Below are 15,014 nucleotides of genomic sequence, written 5' to 3'. Positions count from 1 at the left end.
CCGGTCCACATCTTCGTTCATGTGGCCTCTTCCTATGGCAGGGGCAAGAAAATCCCCATGTGCTGAAAAAAAAATGATTGTGTCAGCATCATTTTTACACCAAACAGGTCACCCTCATCAACCTATTTGATAAGTCTACACTCAAATGTTTCAATACTCTCTGAAACGTTATTAATTTTCTCCAGGTTTAAATGTTTAAAAGGTTTAAAGGTCTCTCATGAATGGCAGAGGCAAGGGACAGTGACATTGCCCTAGCAATCAGGACAATGCCCTAGAGACTGACCATATATTATATGATCAGCGCCCAAGCCTCCTCTCCACCCAAGCTAGGACCAGGGAGAGACAGGCAGTGACTGCTGATGACTCAGCAGATAGACCTATAGGCTCCCCCAAACCCCCCCAACCTTAGCTCTCAAAGATGGTAAGGTTGCAGACTCTAATAGCACTAACGAGTCTGAGAGGGACTCGAACCCCCGACTGGCAAACACCTGGCTGAGACGTTACCAATCATGTGCAAGTTACTTCCAAAGTACACATGAATCGAAAACAATGCGTTACTTATTGCCTAATACATTAAAGTATAAAATATCACCAATATGTGCCATGAGTAAACATAATTAGGAGACTGCGACACATTATGAAATTCATGTCAGGTATTACGTGGATCGTTCGAGTCCTACCACTCACAAGTCAACCAATTAGTAGTAAATAGGGACCAACCTCTGCTGGAGGACAAAAATGGTGTGTAACCAGCAGCATTGCCTCTAAAGACTTACTGAAGAATATACCCTTCTGGTGCCACCCATTTAAGGGAAGTGAGATTTATAGAATAATACACATAGTAATAATATATGTACATGTATATATATGATATGTGTATATATATACATACATATATATATATGTATATATATATTTATGTATAAGTATATATATATATATATATATATATATATATATATATATATATATATATATATATATATATATAATATATCTATATAAATTATATATATATATATATATATATATATATATATATATATATATATATATATATATATATATATATATATATATATATATAATTTTATATACAGTATATACACACATATATATATATATATATATATATATATATATATATATATATATATATATATATATATACATATATATATATATATATATATATATATATATATATATATATATACACACGTGTATATATATATATATATATATATATATATATATATATATATATATATATATATATATATATATATATATATATATATATATATATATATATATATATATATATATATACATATATATATATATACATACATATGTCTGTATATGTTGTATGTCTGTTACCTTTGAATGAAAACAAAGCACAAAGCAACCAAAGAGAAGAGATAAATCTTCATTATTGCAGAGCGACGATATTTTTAAGATATGGAATAAGCTTCAGCCGTGAGATTCGACACTTCAGTTGTAGAGGGGACTCAAGGAAGCACTGCCTGAAACTGACGGAGAGCCCATCTCTCAGCAGCCCTTATATGCCCTTAGACGAACTGGCCTTTGGGGCACAATCAGAAAAAAAAAAAAAAAAAAAAAAAAAAAAAGAGGGTTTCCTATTGTCAATAAGATCGAATTTCCCAAGTTAGCGCGCTTATTTTTACCTTCGGGGTTTCAAGCAAGATGAAAAAGAAGCTAGGTGTTATAAAGTTGTTATTACTTGAACCGGTTATATAATTGCCACCCATTTTGGCTGAGCAGTCTCGGGACGTCCCGCTAGTGGAGAAACCGGACATTAGAATTTTATATTTTGGGGGGAAGTGGCCAATTTTGACGGGAATTGTGACCTCAGAAGTTAAATCTCGGATGAAATAGTAATTGGCACAATTAATCCTTGTATTTAATTTTCGTATATATGATTTTGTGTGTTATGTCTACAAAATTCTCACAACGAATTGAATTAAAATCTTGGCCTACAGCCTAGTAATGTGCCCCCAAGAGGCCATCCAGCTTCCAAAGACGGAAGGCCTAAAAGTTAGTGCATCAAGAACGCTGCAAAGACCTTTAAGCAATGCGCACGGTCCACCACTTGAAGGGCAATGACGTCACCAACCCTATCTTCTCGATATCTGACGTAGGATATTCCGGATTAGGCACGCATTCGTATCCATCCGAACAGGACCTGAACACGATCAAAGGACTCCTGCACTCCTCCTCTAGGGGCCTTCGTTGATAAATAGGGGGAGGTTATGTTTTTGCCCCCGTTTGGCTACAATTTTACTCGTAGAGTAGTGAGACTGTATAATTGTTATATTAAGACGTAGAAGTGATCCAATTTTGTAAGTCTTAGGTCAAAGGTCAAGGTCAAGGTCGAGCTAAAGGTCCTCTGAATTAACCATAACCTTACCCCAAAGTTGGCACATGGTTGTCACACAGACTTCAAATTCGCGTACGGTGTAAATTGATTCTGGGATAAGCAAGCCGGTTTCGAGAAGCTGTCGTGGCGAATCTCTGCCCTCTCAGAGTGATATTCAAGTGGGGGAAGTGTTAATGTTAGGATTCTGAACTCCTTTTGAGTAATGTGGTCAATATCAGAATGGATTTCATATGTTCAATAACTATTGTTATTGATGTCACCTCAGCTCAAGAGTTTACTGTAAAAATATATTACAATTTTACATTAATAGATAATGACACCAAATCTAAGAATAATAAAAGAGTTGATGTTTTCTTTGGGTCGTATTAATAGATTGATATTATCAAATGAATTTTGATAATGTTGATAGAATATTTATATACCCCACAATCCCCAAACATTATAATTGTGGTGGCCGATGTGGTAACGTCCCTCACTGGTGAACGCCAGACTGGGGTTCGAGTCCCGCCCAAACTCGTTAGTTCCTTTGGTCGCTGCAACCTTGACATCCTTGTGAGCTAAGGATGGGGGTTTGGGGGACCCTTTAGGTCTATCTGATGAGTCATCCGCAGCCATTGCCTGATATTCCTTGGTCCTAGCTTGTAAGGTCAGTCTCTAGACCATTGTTCTGATCGATAGGGTGATGTTTCTGTCCCTTGACTGCCATTCATGAACCACCTTTAAACCTTTATGAAGGTTTTTGATGTGTCACTTACATCCATGAATTATTATCATTATTATTATTAATAATAATAATAATAATAATAATAATAATAATAATAATAATAATAGCTAAGCTACAACCCTAGTTGGAAAGCAGGATGCTATAATTCCAAGGGCTCCAACCTGGAAAAATAGCCCATGGAGGAAAGGAAATAAGGAAATAAATAAACTATATGAAAAGTAATAACCAATTAGATTAAAATATGTTAAGACCAGTAAGAACATTAAAAGATCTTTCAAATATAAACTGTAAAAAGACACATTTGCTGCAAGTTTGAATTTTAAAGTTCTTCTGACTCAACTACCCGATTAGGAGGATCATTCCACAACGTGGTCACAGCTGGAATAAAACTTCTTGAAAAATGTTTAGTATTGACCATAATTCAATTTAAGAGATCATTATCTAACTCCAAAATGGCTGTTTCAATGCCACTTATAACCAGCCTTCACTCTATGATAAAGTTCCCCATAGCACTTAAGGTTTAAAGGCCGTTCCCGATTGGTAGTGTGACGGGCCGAGAGAAGGGTTGTGAACTCAAAGGCAGGATGCAATCAACTGAGTTATATTGTTATAGAACACTCTCCTTTATATACAAAACCTCAAGGCAACAGGACATAACAAGTTAACAAGACAGACAATGTTACAGAGAAAAGAGCGTACGGAAGAGCGAAGATACAAGCATAATATATGCAAAAGGAATTATGTACAATTGTGTGACACACGGTTGGTACATGGCTCCCCCCCTAAAAATGACATACTGTACATGTTAAATAGGGCGCCCTGATCTGGAGACGCGAACTGTTGGCGGGTCATCTGGCAGAAGATAAGCAGGTTTTAGATGATCAATGGAGACCCAGTCTTCTTTGCCCCGAATGTTTAGTAGGAATGCTTTCAGACTGCGTCGGATCACAAGGAAAGGGCCCATGTAAGGGGGCGTTAGTGGTGGCTTGCTAGTGTCGTTGCACAGGAAGACGTGCGTTGCAGAGTGCAAGTCCATTGGTATGTGATGCTTTGCTGGGGGCTTGTAAGTCTGGCGGCACGGAGTAAATTTTCCCACGACGTGACGTATGCGCTGGAGATCGTCGGAGGAGCTTGTAGAAGGAAAAAATTCGGCAGGGACGACCAACGGGTCGCCATACACCATTTCAGCTGCCGAGACGTCGAGGGCGTCTTTAGGAGTGGTCCTTAGTCCCAGGAGGACCCAGGGGAGCTGAGTAAACCAGTTGCAATCCTTGCAGCGGGACATCAAAGCTGCTTTGAGGGTGCGATGAAAACGTTCAATCATTCCATTGGCAGCGGGGTCGTAGGCCGTTGTCTGATGTAGGGTGATGCCCAGGAGATTCGCTAATGACGTCCACAATTGAGAGGTGAAAGTGGTTCCCCTGTCAGAAGTAATATGGTCAGGGATACCGAATCTTGAAATCCATCCAGAGAGTAAGGCAGATGTACATGAGGTGGACGTTGCAGTTTCCATGGGAATGGCTTCAGGCCAACGAGTGGAGCGGTCGATGACGGTAAACAGGTAATGATGTCCTTGTGATGTGGGTAGGGGGCCTAAAACGTCGACGTGAATGAGTGCGAAATGACGCTGAGGTTGAGGAAAAGTGCCCACTCCGGAATCCGTGTGTCGATGACTTTGGAAGTTTGGCAAGAAGTACAGGCGCGGACCCAATCCTTAGCATCCTTAGAAATGCTGTGCCAAAAGAACTTTGCCTTCAGCAGCTGTGCAGTAGAATGGCACGAGGGATGTGAAAGGCCGTGAATGAAATCAAACACCTGTCAGCGCATGGGAGCAGGAATCCAAGGTTGCAGTCTACCAGTACTGACGTCACAGAGGAGGGTGGTGTTAGAGTCTTCGAGGGGAAAATCTTCCCAATGGAGGGACGTGCAGGAGGTCCTACAAGCTTGATACTCTGGATCCTGTCGTTGGGCTTCAGCCAGGGCGTTGTAATCCAATCCCAGTTAAACAGCAGCCAACGTGTTTCTTGACAGGGCATCGGCAACGGGATTCATTTTCCCAGGGAAGTATTGGAGGGTGCAATTGTATTCAGCTACGGCGGAGAGATGTCGGCGTTGACGGGCGTACCAGGCACCAGACTGTCGAGTGAAGGAGTGCACCAGAGGCATGTGGTCTGTGCGAATGACGAAGGACGTACCTTCTAAGAAATGGCGAAAGTGACGAACAGCCAAGTGCACCGCCAGCAATTCTCGATTGAAGGTAGAATAACCCGATTCTGCCTTGGACAGTGCCTTTGACCACCTGCTCAAGTACTGCACCAATAGCGACGTCGCTGGCATCGGTGGAGAGAAGGAGAGGGGCGTGTGGGATAGGAACAGTGAGAGCCGCAGCAGTTGATAGGGCCTTCTTTGCATTGCAGAAGGCTGCTTCTTGAAGGGGACCCCACTTCAGGTCCTTCGGCTTGCCCTTGAGGGAGGCGTAGAGGGGAGCAAGAGTGGCGGCAATGTCTGGCAGAAAACGGTGATAATAGTTGATCATGCCCAAGAATTTGACGGTCGAGGGCGCGGGGAAATTCGGAACGGCTGCTACTTTCTCAGGGAGGGGATGGACTCCTTCAGGATTGATACGGTGCCCTAAGAACGACACTTCGTTGGCGCCAAAGGTACACTTGTCGTACCGGACTACAAGGCCGTTTTGTTCCAGGCGGTCGAGCACGATGCGCAGGTGACGGAAGTGTTCCTCTTTTGAGGAGGAGAACACAAGTATGTCATCCACATAACATACACAGAAAGGGAGGTCCCCTAAGATGCCATCCATGAGACGTTGAAACGTTGCCCCAGCATTACGAAGGCCAAAACAGGAGTAATTGAAGGTGTGTGTACCAAACGGAGTGGTGATGGCAGTCTTGGGGATGTCTTCTGGGTTCATAGGCACCTGATAATACCCCTTTAGAAGGTCGACGTAGAGAAAACCTTCGCTTTGTGCAGGTAGGAGGTCACATCGGCAATGTTTGGAATGGGGTAGTGATCCGGTTCTGTTCGCATGTTCAGGCGCCTGTAATCCCCGCACGGAGGGAGGGAGCCGTCTTTCTTCAGAACGATGTGTAAGGGTGACGACCATGGGCTGGAGGCCTTTTGGCAAAAGCCCATTTTCTCCATTTCGGCGAACGTCTATTTGGTGGCTGCCAATCGTTCCGGTGCCAGACGTCTGAATTTTGCGAAGAATGGGGGTCCCGTCGTCTTGATATGGTGATAAATACTGTGCTTGGCAGGAACCGTGGGCGTTTGGCGAAGTTCTGGATGGAAAACTTCCAGGTACGACGTGAGAAGGTGGGCGTAGGCATCCGTGGGTGCGCCGATGTGGAGAGCGAGGTTAGAGGGAGCGGGTTGAAGAGGTGTCGACAAGTACGAGTCTGCGTTGACCAATCGTCGGTGGGCGACATCGACCAGAAGGTGGAAATGAGAGAGGAAATCCGCACCGAGGATTGGCATTGTGACGTCAGCAACGAGAAATTTCCAATTGAATTTACCGTTTCCGAACGATAATGTGAGGTTCTCGTAACCGTAGGTGGGTATCGCAGATCCGTTGGCAGCTACCAAGCGGACGTCGGCAGATGTAGACAGACTACGTCGTGCCTTGAAGAGTTTCCTCGGCAAAAGAGAACGACAAGTACCCGTGTCTACTAAAAATCACACGCCCGTTCCTGCATCCTGTAAAAAGAAAAGATTAGAAACATGGGAGGCCACCGCCACAAGCAATGGCCTACTTACACATTTTTTGGCCACTGACAATCCTTGGCACATTTCTTCGCGGTTGCCCTGAATCTTAAGTGGTAGTAACAAAACTACGGCGGATGGGAGGTAGTAAGTGGCTGTAGAAGTCGTTCGTTGGGGCGCCAGCGATTGGTGGGTGGTGGGCGGCTTTGTCGCAGCTTCGGCACGTCACGGGGTAGGCGTGTATGTCCTACGGCATTCATGTCAGCTTCGGTTGACGTTGAATAGGCATCCTCGTCGTCAGGGGTTGAGGCGTTGATGGAGGTTTGGAAGTGGCTGTCCATAAGAGCGTCGGGTTTGGTCATCAAGTCCTTTATGGGTAAACTATCGACATCGGGTATGGCAGCGCGTACAGGTTCGGGTAAACGGCGTATCCAAAGGGCACGAAGTAGGTTCACCTCACGAGGAGAGCCGTCTGCGGCAGGTTGAAGGCAAGCGATACTGGTCATTTCCATGAGGGCAAGCGAAGCCCTTTGGTCCCCCAACGGTTGTTGCGAGAGCTGAAAAAGCTTTGCTATTCGGGCAGCTGGCGACGGTGAGTACTGCTGCAGAAGATATGTTTTGAAGGCGTCATACGCTATTGGGGTGTCTCCTTGTTCACAAAGCCAGTCGGATATTTCTGGGAAGGTGTCCTCGAGTATCGCCGTGAGAACATAATCCGCTTTGGTGGTTGAGCGAGTCACGCCCCTGATACGAAAGTGGACTTCTGCGCGCTGAAACCAAGCAAACGATTCTCAACTGGCGAACGGTGAAAGTTTCAATGGGGCGGCCGCAGCGCCAACTGCTGTAGTAGAGTCCGTCTCCGTCATAGTACCAACGATGGAGGGGCGAGGGAGGTGGGGGTGGAAGGCAGTGGGAGCGAGTCGACTTCCTGGGTCACCAATGTGACGGGCCGAGAGAAGGGTTGTGAACTCATTATTATTATTATTATTACTATCCAAGCTACAACCCTAGTTGGAAAAGCAAGATGCTATAAGCCCAGGGGCTCCAACAGGGAAAAATAGCCCAGTGAGGAAAGGAAATAAGGAAATAAATAAATGAAGAGAACAAATTAACAATAAATCATTCTAAAAACAGTAACAACGTCAAAACAGACATGTCATATATAAACTATTAACAGCATCAAAAACAAATATGTCATAAATAAACTATAAAAAGACTCATGTCCGCCTGATCAACAAAAAAGCATTTGCTCCAACTTTGAACTTTTGAAGTTCTACTGATTCAACCACCCGATTAGGAAGATCATTCCACAACTTGGTAACAGCTGGAATAAAACTTCTAGAGTACTGCGTAGTATTGAGTCTCGTGATGGAGAAGGCCTGGCTATTAGAATTAACTGCCTGCCTAGTATTACGAACAGGATAGAATTGTCCAGGGAGATCTGAATGTAAAGGATGGTCAGAGTTATGAAAAATCTTATGCAACATGCATAATGAACTAATTGAACGACGGTGCCAGAGATTAATATCTAGATCAGGAATAAGAAATTTAATAGACCGTAAGTTTCTGTCCAACAAATTAAGATGAGAATCAGCAGCTGAAGACCAAACAGGAGAACAATACTCAAAACAAGGTAGAATGAAAGAATTAAAACACTTCTTCAGAATAGATTGATCACCGAAAATCTTGAAAGACTTTCTCAATAAGCCTATTTTTTGTGCAATTGAAGAAGACACAGACCTTATATGTTTCTCAAAAGTAAATTTACTGTCGAGAATCACACCTAAAATTTTGAATGACTTTTACATATTTAAAGAAACATTATCAATACTGAGATCCGGATGTTGAGGAGCCACCGTCCTTGACCTACTTACAATCATACTTTGAGTTTTGTTAGGATTCAACTTCATACCCCATAATTTGCACCATGCACTAATTCTAGCTAAATCTCTATTAAGGGATTCACCAACCCTAGATCTACATTCAGGGGATGGAATTGATGCAAAGAGAGTAGCATCATCTCAAAGGCAGGATGCAATCAACTGAGTTATAATGTTATAGAACACTCTCCTTTATATACAAAACCTCAAGGCAACAGGACATAACAAGTTAACAAGACAGACAATGTTACAGAGGAAACAGCAGACATGAATTTTCATGTTCGTTTAGTGCGAGGGTAGAGCGAAGATACAAGCATAATATATGCAAAAGGAATTATGTACAATTGTGTGACACACGGTTGGTATAGTAGAGGCAAGGGACAGTGACAGTGCCTTATAGCTAACACGACAATACTGTACCATCCGTGTGTCACACGATCGTACATAGTTCATTTTGTGTATATATTATGCTTGTATCTTCGCTCTTCCCTCGCAATAAAAAGAGCCTGAATAAACATGTGTGTTTTTCTCATCGGTAATGGTGTCGATTTTGAACAGGAAATTTCTTGTTGCCTTGAGCTTTTGTATATAAAGGAGAGTGTTCTATAATAAACTCAGTTGCTTTCATCCTGTCTTTGAGTCAAAACCTTCTCTCGGCCCGTCACAATACCCTAGGGACTGACCATATATACATATATGATCAGAGCTCAAGCCCCGCCCCCTCTCCACCCAAAATATGACCAGGGTGGGCCAGGTAATGACTTCTGATGACTCATCAGGCAGACCTATAGGCTCTCCCAACCCCCAAACCCCCCCCCCCCCCCATCCTAAGCTCACAAGGAAGATGAGGTTGCAGACACTACAAAAAACTATCAAGTATGATCGTGACTCGACGGTCAGGGACGTTTCCAATAGGCCACCAGAACCCTTGCCTTACTTACAATCCAAACGATTCGAAATGGCCTATTTGGATTCTGTCGACAACTCTGTTCATTATACTAGGCAGGCAGTTAATTCTAATAGCCAGGCCCTCTCCATCATTAGGCTCAATACTACACAGTATTCTAGAAGTTTTATTCAAGCTGTGACCAAGTTTTGGAATGAGATTTCCTAATCGGGTAGTTGAATCTGTAGAACTTCAAAAGTTCAAAGTTGCAGCAAATGTTTTTATATTGAACAGGCTGACATCAGTCTTTTTATAGATTATATATGTCGCATCTGTTTTGACGTTGTTACTTTTTTTAGAATGATTTATTGTTAATTTGTTCCCATCATTTATTTATTTCCTTATTTCCTTTCCTCACTGGGCTATTTTTCCCTTTTGGAGCTCTTGAGCTTATAGCAACTTGCTTTTCTAACTAGGGTTGTAGCTTAGCTATTAATAATGATAATAATTTACTCAGGGAAAAATCAAACTCTGGCAACTCACGTTGGCACAATCGAGACAACAAGACATATGCGATTTCAGAAATTCAAAATATAAGGCCTCAGACATATTCATATTCATGTCTGAGATTTTTACCCTTTCCATCACCCCGCTGTAGCTACGGCGGATTGGTGATGGTGGGAAACTTTAGTTTGATCGCTCACAGCAAATCAACCTAGTAAGGGTGTCTCTGACTAGTACAGCTTTGCTGATAATTTCGACACATAAACCCTCTCATATATATATATATATATATATATATATATATATATATATATATATATATATATATATATATATATATATATATATATATATATATGATAAATTTTGCACATTTAAACGTGTTTTTTATATTAATAAGTTGTATGGTCAATGTCATACAAGTATCCTGGACCAGGGTTCGAAACCCGGCTAGTCAGATACTATAGTCTTTGAATGATTTTGCTTGGGGCTCTGACCCCGAGGTTGTTAAGAAAATCCAGACTTTAATGTATTAACATATATGACCTATTTGAGATATATATATATATATATATATATATATATATATATATATATATATATATATATATATATATACATATATATATATATATATATATATATATATATATATATATATATATATATATATATATATATATATATATATATATATATATATATATATATATATATATATATATATTTATATATATATATATATATATATATATATATATATACATATATATATATATATATATATATATATATATATATATATATATATATATATATATATATATATATATATATATATCCTCATCCATTACTAGTCCACTGCAGAACAACGGTCTCAAGCATGTCCATCCACTCCCGTCCGTTTATGGTCTTTCTATTCCAGTCCACGCCCACAAACTTTCTTAGTTCGTCAATCCATCATGTTCTCTTCCTTCCCTTGCTTGTTTTACAATCTCTAGGACCCATTCTGTTATTCTTAATGTCCATCTATTATATGTCATTTTCATTATATATCCTACCCATGTTCATTTATATTTCTTACATGTTTTTAGATTATCCTCTACTTATCTTGCTAATTTTCTGTCTCTTAATGTTATTCCCATCATTATTCTTTCCATAGCTCATTCAGTTGTAACTAGCTTATGTTCTATGGCTTTAGTAAGACTCCAAGTTTCTTATGCATAAGTTAATGCTGGTAGGACCATCTAATTAGATACTTTTCTTATTAGAGAAGTGTCATTTTACTTTTCATAATATTATATTTACCAAAAGCTCTCCATTCCATGCTTAACCCTTTTTTTAAGTTTCGATCACTTGTCCTAAGTATGTAAATTCATCAACAATCTCTAGAGGTTCGAACATAACCATTATTTGTTGTCTCTGCATTTTCCTTGAACATTATCTTGGTTTTACTGATATTCATTTTAAGGCCTACATTTCTGTGCAACTCTTTTTTTGTACTCTCTCTCTCTCTCTCTCTCTCTCTCTCTCTCTCTCTCTCTCTCTCTCTCTCTCTCTCTCTCTCTCTCTCTCTCTCTCTCCTTTTTAGTTTCCTCATTCAACTTTTATTCATGCTATTCATGTCTTCCAATTAGGCTTACCTATTATTTTCCTATTTCCTCTATTATCTTTCTTCTCTTTTCCTACGACTTACAATATATAGACTTTGATTCTTTTCTTCCGTTGTGATTTAGGATTTGATAATTTTTAATAAAGTATTTAAACAATTGCAGTTTTTATAATATATATATATATATATATATATATATATATATATATATATATATATATATATATATATATATATATATATACACACATATATATATATATATATATATATATATATATATATATATATATATATATATATATATATATATATATATATATATATATATTAACTTGGTTTGTAACAATCTTGTATCGGATATCTAACAACAGATGTTTATCACTTGAACAAAAAAGGAAACCAAAAATAAGTGCAACATTGCTATAGTGAAGAAACTTGGCCCTACTTGAGAGGACATTATGTTTGACCTCACCAAGGAAAGGCCAAAGTTGAAAAGAACATTTAATTGACATTGCCAAGAGATTTAAATTTGTTAAAGGGTATTTGGTTTATTTAGGCGACTCACTCACATTTCTAATACATTTGAATGACTTTTGAAATATAAATATGAGTGTTTGATTTATATTCATAAGGCAAGTGGCATGCAAAAAAATCTACATTCTATCGGCCATATGAAAGTGACTAAAGTACTGAAAAGACATTTGATCTGTCGGAGAAGTAAAGATACAATACTAAAAATTGGCACTAGATTGACCACATCGAGAGATACAATACTATATTTGTGCTTGATTCATCTTGGAAGGGAAGACATTCTGGTGAAAGGGATTTCGATCGACATTCCCAAAATAAGTCCTTCAAAATCCTTTTGAGACAATGTCTAATTATTGAGGTAACTTCTTCTTCTTCTTTGTCTGCATCTTTTCCCACTTTTATGTGGGTTCGATGTTTCTGGCCAGCGTTCTCCATCTACCTCTGTCCCACACCGGTGATGAAGTGTGGGACAAAGGTAGATGGAGAACGCTGGCCAGAAACATCGACCCTACATAAAAGTGGGAATAGAAGAAGAAGAAGATTCCCAAAATAAGTTCAATGCCAAACCGGCGTTTGATTTATCCTGGCAAGACATGAACTTCGCTTTTTAAAAAAGGTGTTCACTCACAGGCTCCAAACCGACTGCGTCTTTTAGTGTCAGACATATGTCCCTTGGTCCTTCTGGAGTAGCATTAGGATTTTTCACGCATTTGTGTCCATCACCACAGGGTCCATACGCATTCCAGGGGACTCCGCACTCTTCTCCAGGTCCCTTTATAAAAGGAAAAAATGAGGGATCGTTAAAGACTCTTCTGACTATACTCAATTTATGAAAGGAATGTCATGTCAGTAAAGTTTAAGATTTCAGATTGGTTTCGATTTTGAATTTATGAATTATGAATAATGACTGAAAAAATATGGATTCGACTTTTTCGGAACGCTAACCAATAGACTTCGAACCATCTAAGGAAGTGTATATCGATTGTGTCAACAAAACGTTTTCTAGAAATGTGAACCTCAATGTTGCAACGTTTATAACCTACGTTGAATTCATGAATTTATGAATTATGAATAATGACTGAAAAATTTGGATTCGACTTTTTCGGAACTCGAACCAATCGACTTCGAACCATCTCAGGAAGTATAAATCGATTGTGTCGACGAAACGTTTTCTAGAAAAATTAACCTCAATGTTGCAACGTTTATAACCTACGGTGAATTCATGAATTTATGAATTATGAATAATGACTGAAAAAAATGGGGATTCGACTTTATCGCAACTCGAACCAATCGACTTCGAACCATCTAAGGAAGTATATACCGATTGTGTCAACAAACGTTTTATAGAAAAGTGGACTTACGTTTTTGCATCTGCTACAGCAGCCACAGATGTCCGAAGTTGTTCCAAAGGGACAATCTGCCTCAGTTAATTCAGTGCAGTTGCGTGGAGCTCTCCAACAAGGGAAGGAAAGACTGTTGGTGCTGCAAAAAGGGAAACGATAATATATACTCTCTCTCTCTCTCTCTCTCTCTCTCTCTCTCTCTCTCTCTCTCTCTCTCTCTCTCTCTCTCTCTCTCTCTCTCTCTCACAGAGGAAGTTTAAAAGATGAGTACAATGTGCAAGATACTTCAGTAAAATTTACACAACTTGGATACAAACAGATTTTAAGAATGTTCATGTCTTGAACTTATATATATATATATATATATATATATATATATATATATATATATATATATATATATATATATATATATATATATATATATATATATATATATAGTGTTTGGAGGTACAGGGAACGAGTAGGAGAGGGAGACCAAAGCGAAGGTGGATGGATTGTATCAAGGATGACCTTCGATATAAGGGATTATTATTATTATTACTATTATCATTATTATTATTATTATTATTTGCTAAGCTACTACCCTAGTTGGAAAAGCAGGATGCTATAAGCCTAGGGTCTCCAACAGGGAAAATAGCCCACTGAGGAAAGGAAACAAGGAAAAATAAAATATTTCAGGAACAGTAACATTAAAATAAATATATCCTGTATAAACTATAAAAACTTTAACAAAACAAGAGGAAGAGAAACAAGATAGAATAGAGTGCCAGAGGTAGATGGAGAACGCTGGTCAGAAACATCGACCCTACATAAAAGTGGGATGCAGACAAAAAAGATGATGAATTCAGTAAAACCATTCCACTCACCTTTGAATGACAGCAAAGCACAACACAGACACAGCTATCAAATGGAACTTCATCATTGCGGAGCGAAATTAAAGGACTTTCTTATAGAGGAGCTAACGATGCACTGCCAGTGAAGAGTGTCCGACCAAGCTTATATAGTTCCTAGGAACTGGATCTAGTCGGAACTGGATATAAAAAAAAAAATATATAAAAAATGTATTCCTGGATTCTGATATGTCGAAACAGTGTCTTTTTTAAAAAACAGGTCCCTCCGAGTTGCCAGTATTTCCGAGATATTTCTTAATATTTAATGATGACTGATGACTTTTTCTCCCCTCCCCCCACCCACCCTCGCTAGCTAAAGATTTTTTATTAATGTATACCCGATGCCCTTGGTTTATTTCAAGGCTGCTTGAGCGATCGTTTGAGGGTACACTATTCTATCTAATTTATATTTCTTTAGTTTTGTTAAAGTTTTTATAGTTTATATAGAAAATATTTATTTTAGTGTTCTTGCTATTCTTAGAATATTTACCTTTTCCTTGTTTCCTTTCTTTACTGGGCT

General features: G+C 39.2%; 1 long non-coding RNA gene across 1 annotated transcript; it reads right to left on the bottom strand.

Annotated features, from left to right (window-relative positions):
- Positions 1–12,838: 12,838 nt before the first annotated feature.
- LOC137617065 (uncharacterized) lies at positions 12,839–14,597 on the bottom strand. Its single transcript, XR_011039569.1, has 3 exons — positions 14,471–14,597; positions 13,620–13,740; positions 12,839–13,030 (listed from the first exon to the last, which is right to left on the bottom strand). It is a non-coding gene; the product is annotated as an uncharacterized lncRNA (long non-coding RNA).
- Between the last annotated feature and the right edge of the window lie 417 nt (positions 14,598–15,014).

The sequence above is a fragment of the Palaemon carinicauda genome, chromosome 23 (assembly GCF_036898095.1).
Source record: "Palaemon carinicauda isolate YSFRI2023 chromosome 23, ASM3689809v2, whole genome shotgun sequence".
In the NCBI taxonomy this organism is placed as follows: Eukaryota; Metazoa; Arthropoda; class Malacostraca; order Decapoda; family Palaemonidae; genus Palaemon; species Palaemon carinicauda.
Note: the sequence above shows the minus strand (reverse complement) of the source record. Positions and strands in the feature narration are given on the sequence as shown.